This window comes from Oncorhynchus masou, chromosome 26, assembly GCF_036934945.1.
Source record: "Oncorhynchus masou masou isolate Uvic2021 chromosome 26, UVic_Omas_1.1, whole genome shotgun sequence".
Taxonomy (NCBI): Eukaryota; Metazoa; Chordata; class Actinopteri; order Salmoniformes; family Salmonidae; genus Oncorhynchus; species Oncorhynchus masou.
In genome coordinates, this window is record NC_088237.1 from 1,175,077 (window position 1) to 1,191,896 (window position 16,820).

A 16,820-nucleotide genomic window follows, 5' to 3' on the forward strand; every position below is an offset into this window, starting at 1 on the left:
TGCTATGTGGTTCATAAGGACAGCGTAGCTAACAAATTGTCAGCCAACAAAACGTGTAAGGTAACTTATTTGAAAAGGCATTACATTATTACATTGAGTAGCAAGTTACCCCTTGTTCATTAGGGTAAATCTGGTCTGTGATAGGAGTGGGGGTTTTCACACCTAGCTCGGCTATCGTGTCCAAGACATCGTAGTAGTGCAGTGGTTTGCTCACATCTTGTTTACTTTTTGTATTTTTTGTCTTTTTTGTATATATTCCAATTTATTTTTCATTCAAATCAAATCAAATTTATTTATATAGCCCTTCGTACATCAGCTGATATCTCAAAGTGCTGTACAGAAACCCAGCCTAAAACCCCATACAGCAAGCAATGCAGGTGTAGAAGCACGGTGGCTAGGAAAAACTCCCTAGAAAGGCCAAAACCTAAGAAGAAACCTAGAGAGGAACCAGGCTATGTGGGGTGGCCAGTCCTCTTCTGGCTGTGCCGGGTGGAGATTATAACAGAACATGGCCAAGATGTTCAAATGTTCATAAATGACCAGCATGGTCAAATAATAATAATCACAGGCAGAACAGTTGAAACTGGAGCAGCAGCACGGCCAGGTGGACTGGGGACAGCAAGGAGTCATTATGTCAGGTAGTCCTGAGGCATGGTCCTAGGGCTCAGGTCCTCCGAGAGAGAGAAAGAAAGAGAGAAAGAGAGAATTAGAGAGAGCATACTTAAATTCACACAGGACACCGGATAGGACAGGAGAAGTACAGATATAACAAACTGACCCTAGCCCCCCGACACATAAACTACTGCAGCATAAATACTGGAGGCTGAGACAGGAGGAGTCAGGAGACATTGTGGCCCCATCCGATGACACCCCCGGACATAACCGCCATCAATAAAATATTGTTCAGTGCAGCCAACTTTATCGACCTGACCAAGGCTTTCGACTATGACAGAACTTTGCAAGCTATTTCTGCAGTAGATTGCAACTCCTCCCCCTTTGGCAGTTCTATCTTGATGGAAAATGTTGTAGTCGGGTATGGAAATCTCAACATTTTTGGTGGCCTTCCAAAGCCAGGATTTAGACACAGCAAGGACATCAGGGTTGGCGGAGTGTGCCAAAGCAGTGAGTAAAATAAACTTAGGGAGGAGGCCTCTGATGTTGACATGCATGAAACCAAGGCTTTTTCGATTACAGAAGTCAACAAATGAGAGTGCCTGGGGACGTGCAGGGCCTGGTTTAGCTTCCACATCACCCGAGGAACAAAGGAGGAGTAGGATGAGGGTACGGCTAAAGGCTAGCAAAACGGGTCGTCCAGTGCGTTAGGGACAGAGAATAAAAGGAGCAGATTTCTGGACGTGGTAGAATAGATTCAGGGCATAATGTGCAGACAGGGTTATGGTGTGGTGCGGGTACAGTGGAGGTAAGCCAAGGCACTGAGTGATGATAAGAGAGGTTGCATCTCTGGACACGCTGGTTATACTGGGTGAGGTCACCGCATGTGTGGGAGGTGGGACAAAGGAGGTATCTGAGGCATGTTGAGTGGGACTAGGGTCTCCGCAGTAAACTAAAACAATGATAACTATCCTAACCAACAGTATACAAGGCATATTGACTTTTGAGAAAGACATGAAGCGAGGCATAAAGCAATCACAGGTGTTGATTGGGAGAGCTAGCTGAGACAATAATGGGTAAGACAACAACAGCTAATCAGCTAAGGCAACAACAACAGGTAAAATGCAGATGAATGGGCAGAGAGGGTCGGTTAACTACACACAGGGCCTGAGTTCGGGGCTAGGGCCGACAGATAAACAAAGGTAAACAAAGTGGAGTACCGTGATGAATGAACAGTCCAGCAGGCATCAGCTATGTAGCCAAGTGATAATAGGGTCCAGTGTACAGCAATAGATGGAACAGGGAAGCCGCGGGGTAGTCGTTGCTACGGTAGCACGCGGGAGACACGGCGTTTAAAGTTATCAGGCCGGGGTAAGGAGAAACGTGTGCTCCAACATCGGCAAAAGCCGGTTGAGGGCACAGCGGAGGAATTACGTCTGCGGACCAGTCGTGGTGGTACAGCGGAGCGCCGTGTCGACGAAGAGACCTGGCCAGTTGGCGAAAGAGGTATCGTAGTTTGTGGTAATTTTGTTTGCTAGCCGGGAGATGCACCTGGCTCAGGGCTAGCTTCGGGGCTGGGTCACTCAGTGGCAGCTAGCGAGCTGTGATGATCTGGAGAAATGGTCCAGGGTTTATGGCAGGAATCTAGCATTGTAGTGGAGAAAAACAGTCTGAGGCTGGCAGGTATTATCCAGGTAAAAAAATGTCTGGGGCCTGAACAGAGGGGAAAGGACACTAACAGTGGCTAACAATGGCTAAATAGCTTGTAGCTAATTAGCTTCTGATGGCTAGCTGCTGATGAAAGTAAGAACTTGCAACCTTTCTTATGGCTGCAGGGGCAGTATTGAGTAGCTTGGAGGAAAGGTGCCCAGAGGTGCCCAGAGTAAATGGGCCCCTTCCTCAGTCCCAGTTGCTAATATATGTATATTATTAGTAGTATTGGATAGAAAACACTCTGAAGTTTCTAAAACTGTTTGAATGATATCTGTGAGTATAACAGAACTCATATGGCAGGCAAAAACCTGAGAAGAAATCCAAACAGGAAGTGGGAAATCTGAGGTTGGTCGATTTTCAACCCAACCCCTATTGAATACACAGTGGGATATGGATGAAGTTTCACTTCCTAGTGCTTCCCCTAGATGTCAACTTGAATGAGGCTTCTACTGTGTTGTGGGGCTGAATGGGAGTTGAATGAGCCAGGTGTCTAGCAGAGAGCCAAGTGCTGGTCATGCGCAATTCACATGATAGCAACCTGCGTTCCATTGCTTCTCTACAGACAAAGGAATTCTCCGGTTGGAACGTTATTGAAGATGTATGATAAAAACATCCTAAAGATTGTTTCTATACTTACTTTGAAATGTCTCTAAGACCTGTAATATAACTTTTTGCTTGATGTTATGCTGGACCTGCACGAGTGTTTGGATTTGTATACCTAAGCCCTAACAAAAGTAGCTACTTGGACATAAATAATGGACATTATCTAACAAATCAAGAATTTATCGTGGAACTAGGATTCCTGGGAGTGCATTCTGATGAAGATCATCAAAGGTTAATTATTAATTTTATCTCCATTTGTGCTTTTTGTGACTCCTCTCTTTGGCTGGAAAAATGGCTGGGTTTTTCTGTGAGTTGGTGGTTACCTAACATAATCGTTTGTGGTGCTTTCGCTGTAAAGCCTATTTGAAATTGGACACTGTGGTGGAATTAACAACAAGATTACCTTTAAAACAGTATGACATACATGTATGTTTGAGGAATTTTAATTGTGAGATTTCTGCAGTTTTGAATTTGGCGCCCTGCACTTTTACTGGCTAATGTCATATCGATCCCGTTAACGGAATTGCAGCCATAAGAAGTTTTAACTAACCTCCAAATGAGCTTCAATGCCATACATCACTCCTTCTATGGCCTCCAACTGCTCTTAAACGCTAGTAAAAACAAATGTATGCTTTTCAAACGTTTGCTGCACGCACCCGCCTGCCCGACTAGCATTGCACTCTGGACGGTTCTGACCTTGAATACGTGGACAACTACAAATACCTAGGGGTCTGGTTAGACTGTAAACACTCCTTCCAGACTCATATCAAATGTTTCCAATCCCCAAATCAAATCTAGAATCGGTTTTCTATTTCGCAACAAAGCCTCCTTCACTAATGCTGCCAAACTTACCCTAGTAAAACTGACTATTCTACCGATCCTCGATTTTGGCGACGTCATCTATTAAATAGCTTCCAATACTCTACTCAGCAAACTGGATGCAGTCTATCACAGTGCCATCTGTTTTTCTACCAAAGCCCCTTATACCACTCACCACTGCGACCGGTATGCTCTAGTCGGCTGGCACTCGCTACATATTCATCGCCAGACCCACTGGCTCCAGGCGATCTATAAATCTAAGCTAGGTAAAGCTCGGCCTTATCTCAGCTCACTGGTCTCGATAACAACACCCACCCATAGCACGCGCTCCAGCAGGTACATCTCACTGGTCATCCCCAAAGCCAACACCTCATTTGTCCACGTTTCTTTCCAGTTCTCTGCTACCAGTGACTGGAATCAATTGCAATTATCGCTGAAGCTGGAGACTTACATTTCCTTCACTAACTTTATAAATAGACATTTCAAAATGTTCACTGTGTTCTGTTCTGTGTTATTTTGCTCCATATCTGCCTGTCTTGTTGTACATGGAACCTGTCTCACAGCGCAGGGGTTCGGCTAGTGGAGCACCTCGACAATATTCCGCTGAAAAGGCAGCGTACGAAATTTCCAAAATAATTTTCTGAAATATGTAACTTTCACACATTAACAAGTCCAATACAGCAAATGAAAGATAAAGATCTTGTTGATCTACTCATCTTTTCCGATTTAAAAAATGCTTTACAGCTAAAGCACAACAAATGTTTGCACAACATTATATTAGATCAACGCTAAGTCGGAAAAAAACACAGCCATTTTCAAGCCAAAGGTAGGAGTCACAAAAAGCAGAAATATAGATAAAATGAATCACTAACCTTTGATGATCTTCATCAGATGATCTTCATAGGACTTCATGTTACACAATACATGTATGTTTTGTTCGATAATGTTTATATCCAAAAATCTCAGTTTACATTGGCGCATTACCTGCAGTAATGTTTTGATTCCAAAACATCCAGTGATTTTGCAGAAATACTCATAATAAACATTGATAAAAGATACAAGTGTTATTCACATAATTAAAATAGACTTCTCCTTAATGCAACCGCTATGTCAGATTTTTTTAAACTTTACGGAAAAAGCATAATCTGAGAACGGCGCTCAGAACACAAAACAGCCAGAGGAATAGCCACCATTTTGGAATCAACAAAGTTAGAAACAACACCATAAATATTCACTTAACTTTGATGATCTTCATCAGAAGGCACTCCCAGGAATCCCAGTTCGACAATAAATGACTGATTTGTTCCATAAAGTTCCATAATGTATGTCCAAATAGCCACGTGTTGTTAGCGTGTTCAGCCCAGTAATCCATCTTCATGAGGCGCGAGCATTTCATCCAGACAAAAACTCGAAAGGTTCCGTTACAGTCCTTTAGGAACATGTCAAACGATGTATGGAATCAATCGTTGGGATGTTTTTAACATAAAACATACATTTTATGGCTGTTACTAGATTCAATAGTTTTTACTAGATTACTTGTAGTTTTTCATGTTTTCTGTCTGTAATTTTTTTGTAATGACTTTGTGCTGCCTATCTTGGCCAGGGCGCTCTTGAAAAAGATATTTTAATCTCAATGAGCCCTTCCTGGTTAAATAAAGGTTAAATAAAAAAATAAGGTTCCAACTGGAGAATTCCTTTGTCTTCAGAAAGGCACTGGAACTAGAGGTAACTCTGTCGGGAGCGCGCGTCATGAGACCGAGGCACTATTCCAGACCACTGACTCAAACAGGTCTCATCTAGTGGAAGCCCGAGGAAGTGTAATCTCATCCATATCTCAATGTGTACTCGGTAGGCCAAGCTTTCAAAAACTATACAAACCTCAGTTGTCCCACTTCCTGGTTGGATTTTTCTCAGGTTTTCGCCTGCCATATGAGTCCTGTTATACTCACAGACATCATTAAAAAAGTTTTAGAAACTTCAGTGTTTCTATCCAATACTAATAATAATATGCATATATTAGAATCTGGGACAGCGTAGGAGGAAGTTCACTCTGGGCACGCTATTCATCCAAAAGTGAAAATGCTGCCACCTATCCCAAAAGGGTTATTAACTAAAAAAAACTTAAGATGTCAGCTGCTAATTTTCAGATTTACACCACATCAACACAGCCATTTTCACTGCACTATCCTATGCTATCTGTTGCTGCCAAGTCATTAATTCCCTGGAGGTTAGCCTTGCAATATCCAAGGGGTGCGACACATAGCCCTCTATATTTAAGTGTTTCAGGTACACTCAGATAGCTGTCTGCGTCACATACAGTATCTTCTATTGACATTATCTTCTATTGTTTGTCCCATGTGTCTGATTTTCAGCATAAAGTGCTCTGTAGCCACTTAGTGTGGACACCAGGTGAGAACACACTCACAAAATAACAGTCTCTCTTCTCCACTTCATCCCTCTCCCCTTCTCCCTAAATCCTCTAGGTTATATCAGCTGTTTTGGTGATCTACTCCCGCATCTGAACTGGCTGACACAGAGGGCACAGCATGATCAGAGGTGAGAGGTCACTTGGTCAACAGGAAGTATTATTAAAGAGATGCTTTGCATTGAAATACAGCCAGAGATGTAGTAGTCCCAGAGTAAATGATCCAAGGTCAGTTTTGCATTTCACCTCCTGATGATTATGATGACGGACCGTGTTAGAATAAAAAAAACAAAGCTTAATCATGCTCTCTCTCTATCCATCTGTCTCTCGTCTGCAGAGATGTTTTAATGTGAGAGAGGAAGCCAGTCCGGTAATCGCCACCTCACCCGCTCTTAGGGTGACCTTTTTTTATTTTTTATTTAACCAGGTAGGCTAGTTGAGAACAAGTTCTCATTTGCAACTGCGACCTGGCCAAGATAAAGCATAGCAGTGTGAACAGACAACACAGAGTTACACATGGAGTAAACAATTAACAAGTCAATAACACAGTAGAAAAAAAGGGGAGTCTATATACAGTGTGCGCAAAAGGCATGAGGAGGTAGGCGAATAATTACAATATTGCAGATTAACACTGGAGTGATAAATGATCAGATGGTCATGTACAGGTAGATATGTTGGTGTGCAAAAGAGCAGAAAAGTAAATAAATAAAAACAGTATGGGGATGAGGGAGGTAAAAATGGGTGGGCTATTTACCGATAGAATATGTACAGCTGCAGCGATCGGTTAGCTGCTCAGATAGCAGATGTTTGAAGTTGGTGAGCGAGATAAAAGTCTCCAACTTCAGCGATTTTTGCAATTCGTTCCAGTCACAGGCAGCAGAGAACTGGAACGAAAGGCGGCCAAATGAGGTGATCGTGACCAGTGAACTGAGATAAGGCGGAGCTTTACCTAGCATGGACTTGTAGATGACCTGGAGCCAGTGGGTCTGGCGACGAATATGTAGCGAGGGCCAGCCGACTAGAGCATACAGGTCGCAGTGGTGGGTGGTATAAGGTGCTTTAGTGACAAAACGGATGGCACTGTGATAAACTACATCCAGTTTGCTGAGTAGTGTTGGAAGCTATTTTGAAGATGACATCGCAGAAGTCGAGGATCGGTAGGATAGTCAGTTTTACTAGGGTAAGTTTGGCGGCGTGAGTGAAGGAGGCTTTGTTGCGGAATAGAAAGCCGACTCTAGATTTGATTTTCGATTGGAGATGTTTGATATGAATCTGGAAGGAGAGTTTACAGTCTAGCCAGACACCTAGGTACTTATAGATGTCCACATATTCAAGGTCGGAACCATCCAGGGTGGTGATGCTAGTCAGGCGTGTGGGTGCAGGCAGCGAACGGTTGAAAAGCATGCATTTGGTTTTACTAGCGTTTAAGAGCAGTTGGAGGCCGCGGAAGGAGTGTTGTATGGCATTGAAGCTCGTTTGGAGGTTAGATAGCAGTGTCCAAGGATGGGCCGGAAGTATACAGAATGGTGTCGTCTGCGTAGAGGTGGATCAGGGAATTGCCCGCAGCAAGAGCAACATCATTGATATATACAGAGAAAAGAGTCATCAGAAAAACCAAGGCTACTGAGTCTGCCGATAAGAATATGGTGATTGACAGAGTCAAAAGCCTTGGCAAGGTCGATGAAGACGGCTGCACAGTACTGTCTTTTATCGATGGTGGTTATGATATCGTTTAGTACCTTGAGCGTGGCTGAGGTGCACCCGTGACCGGCTCGGAAACCAGATTGCACAGCGGAGAAGGTACGGTGGGATTCGAGATGGTCAGTGACCTGTTTGTTGACTTGGCTTTCAAAGACCTTAGATAGGCAGGGCAGGATGGATATAGGTCTGTAACAGTTTGGGTCCAGGGTGTCTCCCCCTTTGAAGAGGGGGATGACTGCGGCAGCTTTCCAATCCTTGGGGATCTCAGACGATATGAAAGAGAGGTTGAACAGGCTGGTAATAGGGGCTGCGACAATGGCGGCGGATAGTTTCAGAAATAGAGGGTCCAGATTGTCAAGCCCAGCTGATTTGTACGGGTCCAGGTTTTGCAGCTCTTTCAGAACATATGCTATCTGGATTTGGAGAACCTGGAGAGGCTTGGGCGAGTAGCTGCGGGGGGGGCGGAGCTGTTGGCCGAGGTTGGGGTAGCCAAGCGGAAGGCATGGCCAGCCGTTGAGAAATACTTGTTGAAGTTACTGGGGGCCCAAGGCTGGTTAGGAGACACCACAATTGTGATGAACTAAGAGCATACCACCGTAATGTTTTGTCAGCCATCCTTGTTGAAGAATGACAAGGGGCTAGCGTCAAAATTCGTCAATGGAACCACTCGATATGATTAGTCATAAAAAAAAACCTTGGGACCCAAACGCATAATGAGTGTTCTAACTCCCCCTTGTGGTGGGTCTGGAGCAATGAAGCGGTGACGCTGGTGTAAGCTCACAACTTTTAAAGGAGGAACCACTGTAGGCAAGCAGTGCTACAGTTTAACCTGTTAAGGGACTAAACCTTCCTAGGCACGTAGTGCCTGCAGGAGCCTAGTCTAACTTTCAGGTGGCTAAACCCCCCTATCCTTTCATTTGTATTCACCTTACGACTCTAGTCTCCCCAAGATGTCAGAATGAGTAGTGTAAGAACTTTGCCAACCATGTTTTTATGTGCCGGCTCCTGTTCCACTGATTCAGATTCTCCAGTTTGACTATAAATCGTTGTGAATCCTGTCGACAAAGCCAACTGTTAGGTGCTGAACAATTCCCGAATTCCCCGCTCCTCCCCAGTGGCGATTTTAGCAAGTAAATCTTGGTGGGGCAAAAAAATTATAATTTTGGGATGCATGCCAGCAAAGCCACTACACAACACAACATAATACAATACATTAATTGCACTATAACGGTGACAAACGGTGCCCACAAACTGTTAGGGCCTACATAAAGCTGTCCCGACAGCAGTCCTAACACCTTATCACTGCTACATCTGGCGGAGCCTTGTCTGGCAGCGAAACAGTTCCTCATTTACTGCCTTTTAAAAATATGCTGATAGGGCTGACTTGCTTAAACAAATGTGGTTGCTACTGACTATTGAGATGTACAAACTATGGCATAAGGGGACGACAAGCGCATAAGAGGCAATACGTAATTCCATTTAAGACATTCATGAGCGAGCTAGGACGGATGTAGTCAATATAACTATTTGTTCAGCACTTTTGAAATGTTCAGCGATAGAATTCAGAACATGAGCCGTTCTTACAGTGTCCTCGCTGAACACCAAGTCAGAACCATAGGATAAATAAAGGGGGCTTATAAGCAGACTATGAAATGTCAAGTATACTCCCTCTCTGGCGCTCGAGGTCACGAGGCTGCTCCTGGCCGGAAGGTGAGAGCATACTCAGCAGCAGTCTGATTCCCTTGCTGTAGCTGAAGCAGACGCTTACCTCCATCTCTGCCCTCTGCGGGATGATTGAAAATGCATTTAAACAGAGCCATGAACCGCTCATAAGAATCTAGCTCTTCCTCTCCTCTCTCCCAGATCCTAATGGCCGACAGTCGAGTCCTTGTACCGGAAAAGGAGTGGAGAGTGGATAGATGGTGATGTTGAGGGAGGAGGCAAGGGTCTGATCCATAAAGTTTCTCACAGCGCCGGAATCCACTAAAGCTGTAGACACAGTACATGAGGGACCGTCAGCCAAAGAGTCTAGCAAGAAAATGTGAATCTGGAATACTCAGTCCTGGCCCAAGGGATGGAACTTCACGTGACTGTCCCTCTGCTCTGGTGGATCCCAGATTCTGAAGTACCGGACACCGCTGGATCTGGTGCCCTCCTTGCCCACAATACAGACAATAGCCCCAGCTGTATCCGTCTGCGTCGTTCTGCCTTGGAAAGGCGTGTGACCCCTACCTCCATGGCTTCAGGCTCTGATCCCGAGTACTTGCCGAAGGAGGGAGAGAAGCACTGAGAATGCCGACACTCCCAGAGAAGGTTATCCAGGTGGATGGCCATCGCAATGAGTGCGTCCAGGTGTGAATCATAATGATTAACAGGTAATGATTAACACGTAAGGATGAGTGCCAGGTGTGCATAATGATGTATCCCAGGACCGGTGGTTAGTATTCTGGCAATGTCGTACGCCAAAAGGGAGGAGCAGGAGAAGATGCGACAATACACCCCCCCCCCCCTCTGACGTGCAGCTCCAGCCACAGGATGACCCCAAGGACGAGGAGCGGGTCAGTCCAGGCGGCAAATGTGGAAATCACGGATGATGTTGGGGTCCAGAATGTACTCCACCGAAACCAAACACCGTTCCGCTGGGCCATATACCTCCAAGTCCACCAGATACTGGTGCCGGCCCCTACGACGTCGGGAGTCCAGTAGGGATCTGACAGCGTACACCGGACCCGTCTCAGCTGGTTCGTTGGGCTCCTATACCTCGGCCGGTTTGTCAGATTTCCGTGCATCAGCGGAGGCGACCAGTCCTCTCCTGATCCCCGGGATCGTCCCTTTGGTCAGCGTCCTGAAAATAGACCAATTTATTAGGGTGAGGCACATGGGCTACTAACAGCTAACTACACAACATACACTTAGTATTACTTTCTTAGCTACAGTTTACATATCTCCCTGGCATTTATATAATTTATGTAGCAGCATACAATACATTTTTGGACTCACCTTGTTGTGCTGTGCTCACAGGAAGGTGGCACGGCGGTCTTTCGTGGGCAAATTTTGTCATTAAAGTCTGGCTGTAACAACACAGAGGCGGATGCAAGATGCAAGCAACGATGGTTTAATGAATATAGTTCACAGCAGCAACAGGGCAGACAGACTGTACTCAGACGGAATCCGACCCAGGGACTCGGGCGCATCTTCCAATGATAACGTGCTGAGAAAACCAGGGGAGTGTGTCCGGATGAGTAGGAAGGAGCACAGCAGATAATCCACACAAGAGAAGAGCACGGACACACGACACAATCTCAGGGAAGAAACAACGATCTGACAACAAGAAGCACTGGTTACAGAACATATAAAGGGAAGATAAGTGGTTCCAGCTGGCGCAGACAATTAGGCCGAGATTGGGAACCACGCCCACACAAACACGAGAGAGAGAGAGAGAGAGAGAGAGAGAGAGAGAGAGAGAAGGAGGCAGTGGATTCATGAACCGTGACACTGGCATTCTCTGGATTTATAGTGCTGTCAAGACAACTGGGAACTCAAAGAAAAAAGACCACCGTCAGTGATCTTCAGGTCGTAGCTCTAGAAAGAGGTCCGAGTTCCGAATTTACAATTCCGAGTTGGATGAAAGTTCAAAAAGTATTTTCCCAGTCGTAGCTCGTTTTTCCCAAGTTCCCAATTGTCATGAACTCACTAAAGTCAGATTTTGCAGTTCCCGAGTTAACATTTGTTCTGAGCGCGGCACATATCATGCTTCATTGACAGCATGGCCAATGTTGAATGTTTATAATTTTAAATTAGGAAAAGATACCCTTAATCTCAGACTTGGGACCACGCAGCCACTCCACTGAATAGCAGGCTAATGATAGCTTTGCAATGCTTGCAGTTAGCCACTGATTCCTTCCAAAACCACTCATTGTGGAATTTGCGATTTCCAACTACCAACAGTCCAATCAATGCTACTGTAGATATAATGTGATTTGACATCATTTTATCTGTGGCCAATGACCGTGAGCCTTCTTGGATAGGCACTTCTAATGTAACTCTATGGCAGCACCCATGGGGCTTGAATTTTCTAGCTCTGCCCTTAGACTTGGCGGTCACATAGAGTCTCCATGAGTGACAGAACACTGAGCCAATCACGGTGCAACGCTCCGTATTTTCTGCTGGCTTGCCACACCACCACTGAAAGCATTGAACCAGGCTGGAACACCTGCTTTTTGGAGCTGCCTTACTCCAGAAAACAAAAAAGAGACCATGTTTGTATGCGGCTTTATAACTCAATTATATATATTTTTACATTGTTTGCAAACTGATATGTGATACGTATTAATGCCAAAATAACATGAAAAACAGGAGAGCCCTGCTAAAAGTGTAGGGCTCAGAGCCCCATCTGCCCTGAATGACGGGTCGCCACTGCGCCTCCCTAATCTCTGACTGTCCTATCTTATCAGTAACTGAAACCAGACTGTTGCCCTTTGACTCTCTCCATAGGATACATGAGAGTTAACAATACCATGTTTTGACAGAATGTATACTTTCTGCACTCCCCCTTTCCATACACCTAGTTCTTATCCACCCTCCATTGACCCCAACATATACATTATACATGTAAAGTAATCAATAAGTTCTCGTATGGTAACATTAACAAGTATATTTCAAGCTAGAACCCAACAATGTGGATCATTGTCACATTATTTGATATACTGTTTGCACTTCAGTAAAAAATAACACCATGGTTGCAATGAAAGGTAGTTTATAAATGTGTAGAATGTGTTTGTTGTTGGTCCAAGCCGGTAACTTAACTTTATGTAAATTAGACACAACAATCTTTTCTGAATAACGGGTCAGGGCATAGCACTTTCCATTCAGCTTCAGGCAACTTTAATGTAGGGCTTGTAGTGGCGACATCTATCCATCACACCCAAACCAATGCAGCTCAGTGTTGCTTATCCAATGTTCACTAGATCTGTTCATGTAATTACAACCAACATAATGTTTAGTACATTTTTATTAAAAATCAATTCATTGTGGCTAAGTAATAATAGAGCTCATTGCAACTACAAAGATGTCTGTGTATAACTGGAAGAAATAAATACAGACACACAATTACAAAGTGATACATTGTAAGGTAATACAGTATGTTCTTCATAACCCAAGACAAAATACAGGTTGATTTGATGGCTACATACACAGTACACTTGGAAAAAATAACATCAAATATAGTATAGTGTCTGCACTGAAACAACTCATCCATTACGTAGTGTGGTAAATTAGTTTACATTTACCAAATCTCTTATTCTGAACGGACCCTTTCTACACCAGCAAAGATTCTGGTCATAGACTACAATTACAATGTGCAAAGTAAGATGCAGTGCACTGTTGTTTATCTGGAATTGAGTATTGAACTAAGCCAAGCATCATGCAAAAATCCCTGAAGCTGGAGACTAACATCTCCCTCACTAGCTTTAAGCACCAGCTGTCAGAGCAGTTTACAGATCCCTGCACCTGTACTTAGCCTATCTGTAAACAGCCCATCTATCTACCTCATCCCCATACTGGTATTTATTTATTTTGCTCCTTTGCACCCCAGTATCTCTACCTGCACATTCATCTTCTGCCGATCTACCATTCCAGTGTTTAATTGCTATATTGTAATTACTTCGCCACCATGGCCTATTTATTTCCTTAACTTACCTCATTTGCACTCACTGTATATAGACTTTTTGTTTTCTTTTGTTCTACTGTATTATTGTCTGTATGTTTTGTTTATTCCAAGTGTAACTCTGTGTTGTTGTATGTGTCGAATTGCTACCATTATCTTGGCCAGGTCGCAGTTGCAAATGAGAACTTGTTCTCAACTAGCCTACCTGGTTAAATAAAGGTGAAATAATAAATAAATAAAATGAATAAATAAATAATTAATTCATAGCATACAAAACATACACTGCTCAAAAAAATAAAGGGAACACTTAAACAACACAATGTAACTCCAAGTCAATCACACTTCTGTGAAATCAAACTGTCCACTTAGGAAGCAACACTGATTGACAATAAATTGCACATGCTGTTGTGCAAATTGAATAGACAACAGGTGGAAATTATAGGCAATTTGCAAGACACCTCCAATAAAGGAGTGGTTCTGCAGGTGGTAAACACAGACCACTTCTCAGTTCCTATGCTTCCTGGCTGATGTTTTGGTCACTTTTGAATGCTAGTGGTAGCATGAGACGGCGTCTACAACCCACACAAGTGGATCAGGTAGTGCAGCTCATCCAGGATGGCACATCAATGCGAGCTGTGGCAAGAAGGTTTGCTGTGTCTGTCAGCGTAGTGTCCAGAGCATGGAGGCGCTACCAGGAGACAGGCCAGTACATCAGGAGACGTGGAGGAGGCCGTAGGAGGGCAACAACCCAGCAGCAGGACCGCTACCTCTGCCTTTATGCAAGGAGGAGCAATACTAGAGCCCTGCAAAATGACCTCCAGCAGGCCACAAATGTGCATGTGTCTGCTCAAACGGTCAGAAACAGACTCCATGAGGGTGGTATGAGGGCCCGACGTCCACAGGTGGGGGTTGTGCTTACAGCCCAACACCGTGCAGGATGTTTGGCATTTGCCAGAGAACACCAAGATTGGCAAATTCGCCACTGGCGCCCTGTGCTCTTCACAGATGAAAGCAGGTTCACACTGGGCACATGTGTCAGACGTGACAGTCTAGAGACGCAGTGGAGAACGTTCTGCTGCCTGCAACATCCTCCAGCATGACCGGTTTGGCGGTGGGTCAGTCATGGTGTGGGGTGGCATTTCTTTGGGGGGCCGCACAGCCCTCCATGTGCTTGCCAGAGGTAGCCTGACTGTCATTAGGTACTGAGATGAGATCCTCAGACCCCTTGTGAGACCATATGCTGGTGCAGTTGGCCCTGGGTTCCTCCTAATGCAAAACAATGCTAGACCTCATGTGGCTGGAGTGTGTCAGCAGTTCCTGCAAGAGGAAGGCATTGATGCTATGGACTGGCCCGCCCGTTCCCCAGACCTGAATCCAATTGAGCACATCTGGGACATCATGTCTCGCTCCATCCACCAACGCCACGTTGCACCACAGACTGTCCAGGAGTTGGCGGATGCTTTAGTCCAGGTCTGGGAGGAGATCCCTCAGGAGATCATCCGCCACCTCATCAGGAGCATGCCCAGGCGTTGTAGGGAGGTCATACGGGCACGTGGAGGCCACACACACTACTGAGCCTCATTTTGACTTGTTTTAAGGACATTACATCAATGTTGGATCAGCCTGTAGTGTGGTTTTCCACTTTAATTTTGAGTGTGACTCCAAATCCAGACCTCCATGGGTTGATAAATTTGATTTCCATTGATAATTTTTGTGTGATTTTGTTGCCAGCACATTCAACTATGTAATGAAAAAACTATTTAATACGAATATTTCATTCATTCAGATCTAGGATGTGTTATTTTAGTGTTCCCTTTATTTTTTTGAGCAGTGTACATACTGTTGCTACAGTGCCTTGCGAAAGTATTCGGCCCCCTTGAACTTTGCGAACTTTTGCCACATTTCAGGCTTCAAACATAAAGATATAAAACTGTATTTTTTTGTTTAGAATCAACAACAAGTGGGACACAATCATGAAGTGGAACGACATTTATTGGATATTTCAAACTTTTTTAACAAATCAAAAACTGAAAAATTGGGCGTGCAAAATTATTCAGCCCCTTTACTTTCAGTGCAGCAAACTCTCTCCAGCAGTTCAGTGAGGATCTCTGAATGATCCAATGTTGACCTAAATGACTAATAATGATAAATACAATCCACCTGTGTGTAATCAAGTCTCCGTATAAATGCACCTGCACTGTGATAGTCTCAGAGGTCCGTTAAAAGCGCATCATGAAGAACAAGGAACACACCAGGCAGGTCCGAGATACTGTTGTGAAGAAGTTTAAAGCCGGATTTGGATACAAAAAGATTTCCCAAGCTTTAAACATCCCAAGGAGCACTGTGCAAGCGATAATATTGAAATGGAAGGAGTATCAGACCACTGCAAATCTACCAAGACCTGGCCGTCCCTCTAAACCTTCGGCTCATACAAGGAGAAGACTGATCAGAGATGCAGCCAAGAGGCCCATGATCACTCTGGATGAAATGCAGAGATCTACAGCTGAGGTGGGAGACTCTGTCCATAGGACAACGATCAGTCGTATATTGCACAAATCTGGCCTTTATGGAAGAGTGGCAAGAAGAAAGCCATTTCTTAAAGATATCCATAAAAAGTGTTGTTTAAAGTTTGCCACAAGCCACCTGCGAGACACACCAAACATGGAGTCTGCAAAAGACCTGAGACTGGGACGGAGATTTGTCTTCCAACAAGACAATGATCCAAAACATAAAGCAAAATCTACAATGGAATGGTTCAAAAATAAACATATCCAGGTGTTAGAATGGCCAAGTCAAAGTCCAGACCTGAATCCAATCGAGAATCTGTGGAAAGAACTGAAAACTGCTGTTCACAAATGCTTTCCATCCAACCTCACTGAGCTCGAGCTGTTTTGCAAGGAGGAATGGGAAAAAATTTCAGTCTCTCGATGTGCAAAACTGATAGAGACATACCCCAAGCGACTTACAGCTGTAATCGCAGCAAAAGGTGGCGCTACAAAGTATTAACTTAAGGGGGCTGAATAATTTTGCACACCCAATTGTTCAGTTTTTGATTTGTTAAAAAAGTTTGAAATATCCAATAAATGTCGTTCCACTTCATGATTGTGTCCCACTTGTTGTTGATTCTTCACAAAACTATAGTTTTATATCTTTATGTTTGAAGCCTGAAATGTGGCAAAAGGTCGCAAAGTTCAAGGGGGCCGAATACTTTCGCAAGGCACTGTACATAACATACAAATACACAGAGTTAAAAAAACTAAATTAAGAACACCACCCCCCCCC

The 16,820-nt window shown here is 44.2% G+C and overlaps 1 long non-coding RNA gene across 1 annotated transcript; it reads right to left on the reverse strand.

Moving 5' to 3' along the window:
- Positions 1-469: 469 nt before the first annotated feature.
- Positions 470-11,287, reverse strand: LOC135514520 (uncharacterized). Its single transcript, XR_010451683.1, has 3 exons — positions 10,874-11,287; positions 10,526-10,718; positions 470-671 (listed from the first exon to the last, which is right to left on the reverse strand). It is a non-coding gene; the product is annotated as an uncharacterized LOC135514520 (long non-coding RNA).
- Between the last annotated feature and the right edge of the window lie 5,533 nt (positions 11,288-16,820).